Source organism: Cyprinus carpio, chromosome B7, assembly GCF_018340385.1.
Source record: "Cyprinus carpio isolate SPL01 chromosome B7, ASM1834038v1, whole genome shotgun sequence".
Lineage (NCBI taxonomy): Eukaryota > Metazoa > Chordata > Actinopteri > Cypriniformes > Cyprinidae > Cyprinus > Cyprinus carpio.
The window spans coordinates 36,117,852-36,132,630 of record NC_056603.1 but is presented as its reverse complement, the minus strand read 5'-3'; the positions used below and the strand labels follow the sequence as shown (position 1 = coordinate 36,132,630).

Here is a 14,779-nt window from a genome sequence, read left to right as displayed (position 1 = left end):
CCCTGTGTGGCGGGCCGTTGTTTCACTCTCCTGATTTTTCTCTCCCTTTTCTGTTGCAGACGGACGCGTCAGACAGGGGGCTGGGTGCAGTCCTATCCCAGGAGATAGAGGGGGAGGAACGGCCGGTGCTGTACATTAGCCGGAAGCTCTCAAAGAGAGAGGCTAAGTACAGCACCATAGAGAAAGAGTACCTTGCCATCAGATGGGCCATCCTCACCCTCCGCTATTATCTCCTGGGACGGGAGTTCACCCTCTGTTCGGACCACGCTCCGCTGCAGTGGCTCCACCACATGAAGGATACCAACACGCGGATCACTCGTTGGTATCTGGCTCTACAGCCTTTTAAGTTCAAGGTGATCCACAGGCTGGGTGTTCAGATGGCGGTGGCTGACTTCCTCTCCAGAAATGGTGGGGGGGGGGCTGCAGGCCGGATGGCTCCCCGCCCTGAGTCAGGCGGTGGGGGTATGTGGCAGGGGGAGCGTGGTTTAGCGAAGTCTGCAGCGGGAGAGAGAATCAGGAGACGAACGGTAAGTGAGTGGTTTGGGCAAAAATGAGCAACACCTGTCTCTTGTTTCAATAATTGGCGTGGAGAGAGTATAAAACGCCAGGAGAGACAGAAGCAGTCGAGAGAAAGACGGACTGCTGACGTGCATCGGAACCGGAAGGAGTTACCCGGAAGTGTTGTGCGATCGTGTCTGTGTTGATGTCAGAGTAAAAGTCACCGTTGGTGTATAAAGATTATTGTTTAGTTAATAAATTCGTCAGCAGTCCAGCCGACCCCTTTGTCTCCTTCCTTTCCTCTCACAAACTTACTACAGCATATTTAATATTTCTGAATGAATTTTTTTTTTTTTTGCCACTGTTATAGTGGAATGAACTTATTCTGAGACATGTATGGAATGTTTTAATGGTTTGAGTTAGTTCTGTAGGTGAGATAATCTGCTTGGTCAAGATTCATGTTAGTAATGCAGACTGTATAAAGAATTGTGAAAAAAGTGGCATCAGCATTAACTGATGCTTGCTAATGATTGAAAACTAACTAAATAAATGTAATACCTTAAATATTAAGTGTAGTATAACTGTAAATATGTTACATAAATACATATTTAATACATTTCAAATTAGGTATTTTCATGTGGATTAGCAGAGGAGTCTCCATGTACACCTGGCTTTGAGTCAGAGTTGCTGGTTTTAAGTGCACAGAGAACACCTTCAAAATGGAAAACAACTAGGAAGAGGTACGCTGTGTTCAACAATACCTTTAAATAAAGCAAAAGAACATGATTTGTTTTGCTTTTTTATATTTAGAATATTTGGCTAAATTATCTCTAAAAACAATGCAATCAGAAAGTAACATATACCAATTCTTCTAATAAAGACAAACTACTGGGTAACTATGGTTTTTCATAAAGTGTGTGTCTCTATGTCCTTTGTTCATCACAAGTGAAAGTGTGTTAAGTTTTTGGGTGTTCATCAAGCTCAAGGGGCTGTCTTGGCCCATTGAGGCAGTAAGGAAGCTCAGAGGAGCATCTTCGAGCCACTAACCATATGGCTCACACGATTGGTTATTTAATGTCAGGGTTGATGGCAACTGTGGCTAATCTCCTTGATATCCTGTGGTTGATATCCTCACAGATATCCTTGAGAAAGAAGTCCTACCTGACAAGGTGAATGCTGCCATCAATAAGTTCCCCTGGTGGGCTCAAGAGCTCCTGTAAACCAATCCCACACCAGCTCTCAGCAGCTTCCTTGAGAAGACCAGAAGAAGCAGTCTGACCCTGCCATAGTCTTATTTTATTGTCATGACTTCCTTTGTAGAAATCTGAGGCGTTATGACCCAGACATGTCCTATATGTGTTTCAGACTATTGTCACACCTGACAGGTGTTCCCATAGCATCAGCTACTGACACAATGTCTCATTTTCCACTCAGAAACCAGAGTTATATACGTAACAAGATGTTTAGTTGTGTCAATTGATTCCCTTTTTCTGACAGTTATCTTTAATTCATGCGATGGAAGAACAAGAATATGCTTTCAGTCTCTTGACAAGCGGTTTGATGTGAACACGGATGGGACCTTAACACTAAAGAGTTCACTGACTCTTCATGAGGGTCACAAGGTGTTTTCAGTGCATGCTTGGGACTTTAGTGGCAAGAAGCACATGGTATCTGTCTAAGTTGAATGTTTTAACCATCATGAGAACATGGATAGGGTCATGAACATCTCCTCTTCAAAGGTACAAATAAGTTCCTTCAAGAAACTGCTGTGCAATACATTGCAAGCCTGACCTCTACTAGACATTTCAGTTTCATGTGGTATTTTATATGGTACTTTAAAGTGCCCCTATTATGGCTTTTATAAAATTATCTTTCATGCAGTGTGTAACACAGCTCTAAGTGAATCCTCCTGCAAAGTTTTAAATCTAAAAGTGCAACATGAATAAAGTTATTGTCTTTCAAAAGAAAGAGTCGACTCCAAGTCATGAAAGCGAGTCGTTTTTAAAATGAATCCTAAGCTGTTTCAAGTTGACGTCAACATGAAAGATTAGCATATTTATGCTCGCCCACTTGTTGTGCGTGCAGAGCCAGGAAAACTTGAACCTTCCTCCCTAAAACACCGTAGCGGATTCCTGTGGAGAAGACGCTGTGCTCTGCACTGAGGGGTACTATTAGGGTACTATTAGGGTATGTCGAAAAACTCCCAACTCATTTTCTCCTCCAACTTCAAAATTGTCCTACATCGCTGCAGAAGTACCGACCCAGTGTTTAGAAAGTGAACGTGCAAGGAGGGTCAAACACCCTTTACAAAATAAATAAATAAACAAATAAATACAATAAAGGTAAAACAACGATGTAGGATGATTTTGAAGTTGGAGGAGAAAAGTGTTGGGAGTTTTTAGACACCCTGTCTTGAACCGTTGTACACAGACAGAGTACGCATGTGCCTCGCAGAGCTAGACAAGATGAGCATTTGTGGTTTAAAAGTGTACAAATATTATTATTTTTTAAGAAAATTACCAATCGTTTCGCTAGATAAGACTCTTATCGGCTCCCAATGTAGAGCCCTTTGAAGCTGCATTGAAACTGCATTTTTAACCTTCAATCCGTTGAGCACCACTGAAGTCTACTAGATGGAGAAAAATACTGGAATGTTTTCCTCAAAAACCTTTCAATTCTTTTTCTGAAGAAAGAGAGACATGAACATCTTGGTTGACATGGGGATGAGTAAATGATCAGGAAATGTTTATTCTGAAAGTGGAGTAATTCTCTTAAAAACTGTTGCTGTCATGTACTATGTACTGTAGCATGGACAATACGTATTTCAGCTTGTAGGTCTCCGTCTAAATGGCTAACAGCAATATATGTTTGCTTGCAATTGTCTAGAAATGTGTCTATGAATAGTGAATGTTTGTCGTTGTTATTACTTGGAGTTCTGTTAAAGAATAGAGCAATGCATTGGTGTACAAACTGCAATAATAATATTAATTAATTCATTACATTTATATACCACTTTTCTGCTTTTCTAAGTACTCATAGCGCTCTACATTGTGAGGGGCTATCTTCTCATCCACCACCAGTGTGCAGCATCCACCTGGATGATGCGACGGCAGCCATAGTGTGCCAGAACGCCCACCACACACCAGCTTATTAGTGGAGAAGAGACAGATCGATGAAGCCAATCAGTAGATATAGGGATTGTTACGAGGCCATGATGGTCAGAGGCCAATACAACTTTCAGAGCAAATCAAAATTCAATGTTTTGAGAAACAAATAAATAAAATTTTCACCCTTACATTTCTGTTTACAGTACATTTGTAAACATATACTGAATATGCATACAGTCAAGACACCTTTATTTCTCTAACACTTTATACAATACAGATTGTTTCAAAGCAGTAATACATAAAAAAAATTAAAATTCTGCGATACAACCGATCTAATAAGCCAATAGTGTCATTATACAGCTAAGTTCAGTTCAGTGTCGATTCAGTTCAGTTCAGTAACTATACAGATCATTCACTGTGCATACACACTGTACATACAGTGTATTTTTACACGTACATGTGAGTGTATGACAAACTCCACTGCACACTGAAAAAAGAAAAAGATAGTAGAGTTTTAGTTTTGTCATATCTGTGTGTAGATTGGCATGTTTGTGTAGAGTTACTATTCAAAAACAAAAACACATTTTTAAAGTTAAAATAGTTCTGAAAAAAGTGTTTGCTTTTGTAGGAGATGCATAATGTTTTGCATGATGTGTGCATGTTTTGTGTGTAGACTTTAAAGAAAAGAAGGCAGAGTTTCAGAAATTGCTCTTAAAAAAATAAAAAACTGGGGACTTAAAAATTTTATTCACCCTCTATGTTAATACTGTTTTTTCCAGACTTATTTTGGTACAATTAGCAGCTTTACTAAACATTTTGAGATGCAAATATTAAACAATTTGACAGCTTCAAAAGTTGGCTTTATGTTTTTCATGTTTTGTGGCGTGTGACGTGTAGCCAAGTATGGTTTCCCATACACTGAATTTGTGAACACAGTGCGTAGCCATTTTTTGCTTTGGCGCCCGGGAAGCAGTTGGGGGTTCGGTGCCTACCTCAGTCACGGTATTGAAGGTGGAAGAGAGTGCTGTACATTCACTCCCCGCACCTGAGAGTTGGGTTATAAGTCTAATTCTCTAACCATTAGGCCATGACTGTCCCTAAAATTTAGCCAATACTACTTAGGAATATTTGCTGTATTTAATTGTAAACAAAAATGTTATGTTGATCAGTATTTTTACTAATATGTTCAGATAAAATCTCCTTCTGATATTCTGGTTTTGACATTTCCTAAGTCTTCGACGGGTCTAAAGAGAGCAAATAGAAGTTTGGTTATTCCTCCGTTCTATGTAACTGAGAACAGCAAAGGTCCTTTCCCATTGAAGCTGGTCCAGGTGAGTGAAAGTCATGAAGAGAACATTCAAAATGGATAATGGATGAGAGAGAGGTTTGTCTGTTATTGACTTTGCTCTCTCAGTGCTTTCTTTGTTTAGATAAAGTCGGACTTTGCTGCAGAAACTCAGATGGTATACAGCATCACAGGTGAAGGGGCAGATCAGACCCAAAGGCGATTTTCACTGTTGAAAGATTATCAGGGTATCTTTATGTGACTCAGGCACTCGACAGACAAAAATAAAGCTTCATACAGAGTAAGTTCATTTTTAGTTCACATTTTTCTCTTTCTATACTTGCATATAGATATCTCAAAGCTAAGACATGGATGAAAAGACACAACTCTAAATTTGAATCAATTGGGTCTTTAAAGGTATAGGTTGTAGGACCTGCCACTAAAGGGCGCACTACAAAAACAATAACAATCGCGTGGTTTGATGAAGCTAAGAAGGAGCGTGGAATGATGGGATTTGTTGTCTTCTACCCAACCGCTGATGGCCATCAATCAGACGGAAAGATAAATCATGGATTTAACGGATGAGGTAAAGTTTTATAAATGTTGTGTTTGATGTCATAATTTTATTATATTGAATTAGAACCGAGTAATGGAAGGTTTACAACTAAATTTTTAGTCATAGATGTTAGATTTGTTTTATTTATTTATTTATTTATTTTTTTTTTTTTTATTGAATACAAAATTATACATACAACCAAGGCAACTGCATTCCTTCTACAGGACATAAAAATATCGACTGATAGGCTCAACACAATTTAACCAAAAAATTACTTACAAAGGATAAAAAAATTAATAAAAACTATATCATATCTTACATCTCACTTAGAGTCAGATAAATAAAAATAAATAAGTAGGTAGAAACAAATTAAATTAAATTAAATTAAATTAAATTAAATTAAATTAAATTAAATTAAATTAAATTAAATTAAATTAAATTAAATTAAGGGGCAACATCACACCAAATCATATGAAATCAAAAGATCAAGCAGCTTCATCGCACTCCCACCTCTCATTCTCTCAAGGGCTTTAGAATAACATTTTAGATCATTTTTGAACACCACAAGTAGTGGGAGGGACTTAAAGAATCTACATTTATGAATGAAATATTTTGCCATTATTACAATGTTATTAATCAAATAAAAATCAACACAGCAATCTTTGGGAATACCAAATAAGATATGTTGTAAAGTAAAAGCAAAACCATCAACAACCACCTCTTTTTCTATCAACCAGTCCTGAACTGATATCCAGAAGACTTTGGAAAAATTGCATGTAAAGAAGATATGGTCAGTGTCTTCAGAATGGATATTACAGAAGGAACAGGGGACAGTATCTATTTTAAATGTTTGATTTAAGAATTTATTAGAGGGATAAATCTCATTTAAAATTTTGAAGTGTGTTTCTTTTGCTCTAGGGGGAATAGGAAAATGTAAATAAGCTTGTAATAATATAAAACTCCATAGTCACGGGAAGAAGGAGGCGGGAACGGCGAACATTCAAATAAAACTTTAATAACCAAAATGAACATAAAACAGCGCGACAGCCCCTCACGGGCGACTGCCGCGCACAAACCAAAAACCAAACCACAAAATAAAACCCAGGCCTGGTCCTCTCTCATCGTTCACTGTCGTCGCTCCTCTTTTGCATCCTCCCGATCTCCTCCGTGGGACTCGAGACCGGTGAGTGGAGCAGGTGTCGCTCATTTCCCAATCACTCCACCGGCCTCCCTCCGTTCCCCCGGCTCTCGGCCCCGCCCCACTCGTCACAAAGCTGTTCTAAGATATTTTACAGTATTCTTACTAAACATGTTATCTAGCTTGTTTCTTTTAATTTGACAGGGATAACGTTATTAAGACGATCTGTCTTATATACTTGTTAGTACAATGAACACTTTTAAAAAATGAATATCTCCAATGAATAAAGTAGGAAGAGCTGGTTTAACTTTAGCATAAGAAAGGGAGCATCTCATCAGCATTTTTAAGCCAGAAGGTATTGCATTAATGACCGTGAAGAACTCCTTCGGGTGACAGGTAAATCCATGCTTCAATGTAAAAGCATTATAGTCTAAGAGGTTACCCTTTTCATCCATTAGATCCTTCACTGACCATAAACTTCTGCTTAGCCAATTCTTAAAGCATAAAGATTTGTTCCTGTGCAATATATATTTGTTGTTCCAGATAGAAACAGTATGAGGTGTAAAATTATGTTTATGTGCCAATTTCCAATATAAGAGTACTTGTTGATGGAATGTTGATAGTTTCACCGGGAGTTTCGATAAATCAAAATCACAATTGAGCAAAAATTGAATTCCACCAAATTCTTGAAACAGAGCTGAGGGAATTGTAAACCAAAAACTATCTTCATTACATACAAACATTTTTAGCCATTTGAGTTTTAGCAAAATATTCATGTTTTCAAATTCAATCACATTCAAACCACCTTGTTCTAAATATTTTACCGGAATATTATTCAGACAAGTGATATCACTCTGATGAAGGCCAAAGAGTTCACATTTGCTTAAATTTAGCTGGAGTCCTGATGCCTTAGCAAAGGTATTAACTAATGAAATAGCCAGATGAATTTGATCCTTGTTTTTTAAGAATAGCGTAGTATCATCTGCCAATTGACTGATTGCTATACTTTTATCAAATACATTTAATTTCTGTACCGTTCGATCATGAATAACTAAAGTAGACAACATGTCTGCAGCCAAAATAAATAAAAGAGGGGATAGAGGGCAGCCCTGTCTTATTCCACGACTAATAAAAAATCTTTGTGAAGTACCATAAGGAAGAGAAATGGAGCTGTTCATATCTTTATAAATAATTTTTATAATATTGAGAAAGTGCTCACCAAAACCAAAGAGCTCTAAAGCTTTAAATAAAAACCTATGTTCTAACGTGTCGAAGGCTTTCTTGAAGTCTAAGAAAATAATATATCAATTATCCTTTATCAAATGATTGTATTCAACCATATCCATTACTAGTCTTACATTATTGTGAATAGATCTACCTTTAAGGAATCCCAATTGAACCTCATTAATTACCCCATTAAGGCCCTCTTTCAGTCTATTGACAAGAACGTGTGTAAAAATTTTATAATCATTGTTAAGCAAGGTGATTGGGCGGAGATTATCTAAATATCTATGATCTTTATCTGGTTTGGGAATTAAAATGATCAAGCCTTGACTCATTGTGGGGCACAAAAATCCATCTTCAATAGATTCAGTAAGAGCATTAAATAATAACATTTTCAAATCATTCCAAAAAAATTTATAAAAATTTCCTGTAAGGCCGTCGGGACCAGGGGATTTGTTTGATTTAAGTTTCTGAACTGCTAGATCGAGTTTCTCCATACCTAATTGTGCATCACAAAGATCTCTTAATTCATTGCCAATCCTAGGAATCAAATTACAATTTTTTTCAAAGAAATCATCACACTCTTTTGGAGAAAAATTAGATAAATACAAATCAGTGTAGAAATTATGAACTTCTTTACTTATTATTGTAGGATCAGGAATTTCAGTATTATTCACCATTAGGGAAATAATACTGTTTTAAGACTGTCGTCTTTTTTCTAATCTACAAAAATAGGACGTGCTTTTCTCTCCCTCCTCTATCCATTTGGCCTTTGAGCGAATGTATGCACCTTTAGCTTTCTTGATGTATAAGTTATCCAATTGTGTTTGAAGATAAATAAAATTACTCTTTTCAATGCTACTTAATGCATTTTTGCTACAGTACTTATTAATTTCAAATATAATCTTGTATTCATGTTGTCTTCTTAATTCGGCAAGCATTTTACTATAGCTTATAGAAAATTCACAAATTTTACATTTAAGAAATTCCCATCTGGCTTTATGAGAACTGAAATCATTACTATTCTCAATTACTTTAATTAAATCTTTAATCTTTGCACAAACTCCTGCATTTTCAAGCAAATCAGAATTAAATTTCCAATATCCCTTTTTATATAAAATCTTACTCTTTGGCTTAACAACCAAGACAATAGCGCAGTGATCTGTTAGAGGTGTTGGTGAAATAGAGCAATCCTTAACAAAATGTAACAAGTTATCTGAGATTAACCAATAATCGCCCACATGGAAAAAACCTATATGTGGATATATGCGCATATATAAAACCTATATGCAGTGTATATGCACATATATGATAATATATATGCTGCATATATGCTGCATATATGCGTATATATAGTGCATATATGCTGCATATATGCATATATATAGTACATATATGCTGCATATATGCCATATATATACTGCATATATGCTGCATATATGCGTATATATGCCACATATAGGCAAAATTGAGGTGCATATACAGGAAATATAGGTCGCGTAGTTGATGACGTTATCCGCATGCGGCCCAGCGCGCTGCGTAGTTGATGACGTCATCTGCATGCGTCCAGCGCGCTATATTTCATCTTTGGCGCCGAAAGATAGTGGCTGGGAGTAAAATGCCGATAAAAGCGTTGGAGATCCGCTATGTCCTACTTGAATGGACTGAGGGTGAGGATAAAGGGGCCCATAGTATTTTGCCCCTCGACTGTAGAAGAAGAAGTGGCCGGCAGCCAGCCGAAGGCAGATAGGCACATCTATTAATTTGAAGCTCACGGAGCTGAGAAGAGCAACAAGATAATTTTTTGTTTCTGTTTAGTTTTTTGTCTTATTTTTGTTCTTGTACTATTTGATTGTTCTTGTAAATACATAATGTACATTTCTATATTTTGGACTTTTATTTATGTTGCCTAGCAGGTTTTTTGTCTTATTTTTGTTCCTGTACTATATTTTTTTGTTTTGTACTATTTGATTGATCTTGAGTAAATAAATAATGTACATTTCTACATTTTTATTTATGTTGCCTAGCAGCTATGGATTTTAATTTTACTATTATAGGTGAACATATAGGTGCATATATACGTGCATATATGTACCTATATAGGTATATGTATGCACATATATATGTGTACATATATGTGTGCATATATGTACATATATGTGTACATATGTGAACATATATGTGTATATATATATATATATAGGAAAACGGCCAATTTTATATATGTCACATATATTAAAAACCTATATCAAAACCTATATTGAAACATATATGTTTATATAGGTTTTTTCCATGTGGGCGATTCTCGATTTGCTAGAGGCATTAGGTCTAAACCAGGAAAATTTATTGATGTTAGGGTTAAGATGTCTCCATACATCCAATACTTTAAGATTGTTGCAAAAATGAGTAATCATAGAGTTCGGTTGAGGGGAACTACTTTTAGGTGGATGCCTGTCAAGAGTTTCATCTGGTGTAACATTAAAGTCTCCACCTATAACAATATTCTCTGTTGGGAATAACCTCTTGAAATTACAAATTAAAGAAGAGACCTCAGCAAAAAGCTGTTGATTTTTGTTTTGCATTATTATGACCATATACATTAACCAAAATAAAAAATATAGATTCAATATCCAGAACAACTGCAACCCAATGTCCATTAAAATCAGTTTTAACAGAAATCACTTTACCTGGACAGTTGTTGAATAAAATCGCAGTCCCTGCAGAGTGGGAGGATGCGTGGCTTAATAACATTTTATCTCCCCATTGATTCGACCAAAAAGTAGCATCAGTTATGGTAGAGTGCGTCTCTTGCAAAAAAAATACAACGGAACCAGTTCCTTTACAAAATAAAAACATAGCCTTTCTTTTGACCTTATTTTGAATGCCCTGAACATTTAAAGAGAGTAATGAAAATGGTAGCTTAACTGGAAACATACGAAGAACAAATAAAAATAAAAAATCAAGTGCGGAGCAATTTCGGCAATCAGGTCAATCACTTCCCTGCCGGGAACTTCTTCAGACTTCTCCTTCATGCCGTTAATCCGAAGATTCCATCTTCTTTTATATCGTTCAAGATCAGATGTTCTGCTTTCCAAGTCATTGTGTGCCGTGGTTAAACCCATGACCGATTTGCTCAACTCTTTGCACTTTTCTTTGCAGTCTTTAATTTCAGCCGAGTTAAATTCAACAGCTTTGGAAATCTCTGCAATCATGATGCAGTTGTTTCGCATTTGATTCGCCAATTCTTCTAACTTTTCATCTTGTGAATCGAAGCGAGCAGTTAGGGAAGTAATGGCTTGCAGCAGAGTAGCGTTGGTGATGTCCTCTTCTTGAGGTTTTAGCTTTTTCGACATATGTGCTTTAGTGAGTGTAAAGTGAGAGGAATCACGGCATTTCTCTAATGAATCAGTTGTTGTTTCCATCTCTGAAACTGCAGTTTGAGCCACGCGATGGTCCGAAGGAATAATACAGTAATTTTGGGATGAGTTGTTTGGTGAGATTTTCGCATTTTCTAGGTCAACAACAATAGCACGAAATCTTTAAAGTCACTCTGGGTAGGTGTAATTGAGAAACAAGCTTATTTTCGTAATAGAAAATGGGAGATAACTAGGCCGCTTAGTGAGGGCGTGTGTGTTCAGCCCACCATCTTGCCGGAACCCCAATGTTAGAATATTTGTCCAATTCGATGGTGTGATAACACGTCACAGTTTCAAGTGTTCAAATCAATAATAATAAATGTTCTTTTGAACTTACATATCATTTGCAATAATGATTGATTCATATTTCTGTATAACACTTACTGTATATATTTACATTGCTTAACTTGTCAGGTGAAATAAGGCAGTGTAAATAAAGCAGTAAATAACCAAATGCAATAACACTGCACCTAAACTTTAGTCTTCAGACTTTAGTATACAGCAAATATAGTTTGACAGTAAATTATCAAATGAATTGATTACTGTTTAGTCAGATGATATGAAAACGATTACCACTTGTTCAACAAATATATACACTCGTGTACATTCAAACACAATAATTGGGCATACATAGCAAACGCGAGTTCAACAATTTCCGCGAGTAGATTACATATAAAGTCAATGCAAAGACGTGATCAGACTATGGATCAGACACGTCCTAGCGCGGGTCTAGAGACGCGATGCCCCGCGTTTGGCGTGTATGCCCCATAATACTAATCTTGTTGATCGTTATAGCATACGTTTTCTGTAAAGATACGAATCAAAACAGCTCACCTGTCGAGTAAAACACAAGCGAGATCTGCATCTCTTTCTAGTTGAAGTTTGTCGCGAAGCTCTCTCCATCTAGAAAATGCAACACCGATATTGATCCTCGATCTTTCTCTCCTCTTGTCCCAAACTCTTCTTGGGTCGTTTGGTTGGCCCGTACGCTTACGTTTACAGGAGCTGTCCTTGTCGACAGAACCAGCGGCAGATGGTAAACAGTAATTATGTTCCATAAATAAGTAACACAATCCACCATAAAACGTGCAAGAAGAAGTAAATAAGGAACTGCTTGAAGCAAGATGGTTTGCTGGACGCTAGACACTACTTCCGCATTACTTCCACGACACTGTTGTCATGTGGTTTCTACGTCAGTAAAGGCGGTAACAAAAGGCTTGTTTGAGATGAGCAAAATCTGTGCAGAACCGATCACCGCGAGATGCATGCCAGTTAGAAAAGTGTCCGAGTTACGTCCGCCTTGCTCTGATGTCATGCTGACGTGTGCCAAAAAAACCTCTCGCGACGGCGAGGCAGCTGTGTCGGATTGAGCAGTCAAGCGCAGTTGCTCTCCACCGACTGCGCCATTCAAAAGCATGATGGGAAAGGACTGACTGACGACACAGCTTCATGCTCATTGGCTGAGAATGTCAACTAATTCATTTTCTCTTTATTCTAAGAATTAGATTTATATTTACATGCGAACTAAACAAAAACAAAACACGCCTAGTGAAGTTAAGAATTAGGAAATGCGTTTATTTTATTTTTCTCTTAATTAGAATTCTTCCTTGTAATTTTCACTTTATTCTATTGTATGTTTGTGTGAATTAATAAAACAGTCCATTAAAAATATACATGCACACATTCATATCTAAATGGACTGTTTAGCCATTATGCCTCATCTTTGTGTGGTTTCATCTGAGAAGTGTCAGGGTCTGGCTTAAACAAGGGAAGAAATTCTGAAGAATGTTTGCTACAAAACAACCTTCACTGGCATATGGAAAAATACTATGGACGTGAAATGGTGGCAGAAACCTGCTTGTTTGCAAACATTCTTCTAAATTTCCTCCTTTGTGTTCAGCAGAACAAAGGAATTGATGCACATGATGAAAAAACACTGGTATTTCGATTACATCCACTGCATCTGTGATAAAAAAAACGCGAACACGATCTCCTCTATTGCTGACGTTTGCAGGCGACAAAACAGCGAGATTCAGGAAGTGTCCGACTTCAAAGGTCTTTTTTGACCCCTCCTCTTACTGCAGCCGCCTACTCTCGCCTCACTGTATGACATCAAAGTACCGCGAGAGCAAAACCAAAACAGGTAACTAACGTCATTGACAGGAGACTGCACTGCCCCGTGTCACTGTTTAGAATGGGAATTTTCTCATGATTTACAAATAGTTGAAAACATTAGAGATATTGTTAGTAATCAGCTGGACAAAATATATAACACTAGCCTAGTGGTTTTTGGATATTTTACTGCAAATATCTTACAAATTGTACCTTTAATGAATCACAGATATTTGTCCCATAACATGTCCACATTTTTTTTTTATTTAGCTTATAACTCATGCTACAGGGCTTCAAGAGAATATAGCAGACACGCCAATGGAAACTGATATCAAGGTGATTGACCAAAATGATAATAAGCCCATGTTTGCTCAAAATCCTTTTAATGGAATTTGCTGAAAAAGGTAGGTGTGTCATCTAGACATGTCTCAACCTTAATAAATCTTTTAGTTTTAAATTTAAACAATTTTTAATAATAGTATCTTTTTCAAATAACATTTCAACCTCAACCACCTAATTAGTCTTAATTCTTCTCCAACTGAAGTTATGGTTATGAGTTTATGACAGTCACAGCCACTGATGCAGATAATCTAGATACTGAGAATGCTATGATCAGATACAAAATTGTCAGACAAAACCCACTGTTGCCAAAACTAAACAAGTTTGATATCAACACTGTAACAGGAGTGACTAGTATAAAAGAAACAGGCATGGACAGAGAGGTGAAAAATTACATCTGATAAATTAATCTCAAAGTGGTGAAGAATAATTTAATGTAAGCAAACTATCAAAAATCCACAATCCTCTTTTTCAGCAATGGTCGACATATGCTTTGGAAATTGTGGCTGCTGACATGCAAGGAAAAGGTATGGAAGACACAGGAGAAGCTGTTATTACGGTTACTGATGGCAGTGATAATTCACCTCAGTTTGGACCACAAAACCAGTCATAAGGCACAGTTTTTGAAAATGAGATTTTTGAAATTGAGCTGAATAAATAATCTTTCCATTGATGTATGGTTTGTTAGGATAGGACAATATTTGGCTGAAATACTATTTGAAAAATCTGTAATCTGAGGGTGAAAAAAAAGAAAAGAAAAAAAAAGAGAGAGAAATTAGCTTTTAAAGTTGTCCAAATGAAGTTTTTAGCAATGCATAATACTAATCAAACATTAATTTTTGATATATTAATGGTAGGAAATGTACAAAATATCTTCATGGAACATGATCCTTAGTTAATATCCTAATGATTTTTGCATAAAAGAAAAAACTATAATTTTGTTGGGTATTACTACAAATACTGTTATTTCCAGTTTTGTGGTCCATGGTCACAAGTGAATTAGAGGACATAATTGACTTTTCTCATAATCAGTCTTACAGAAGAATGTAAATCTGTCTGTTTGTATGTGTTATTTTAAGAAGTAACTGAATCTGAATCATGACA

At 36.7% G+C, this 14,779-nt stretch overlaps 1 pseudogene; it reads left to right on the top strand.

The window, feature by feature from the left end:
• The first annotated feature begins 202 nt into the window (after positions 1 to 202).
• Positions 203 to 14,288, top strand: LOC122137831 (annotated as a pseudogene).
• The last annotated feature ends 491 nt before the right edge of the window (positions 14,289 to 14,779 follow it).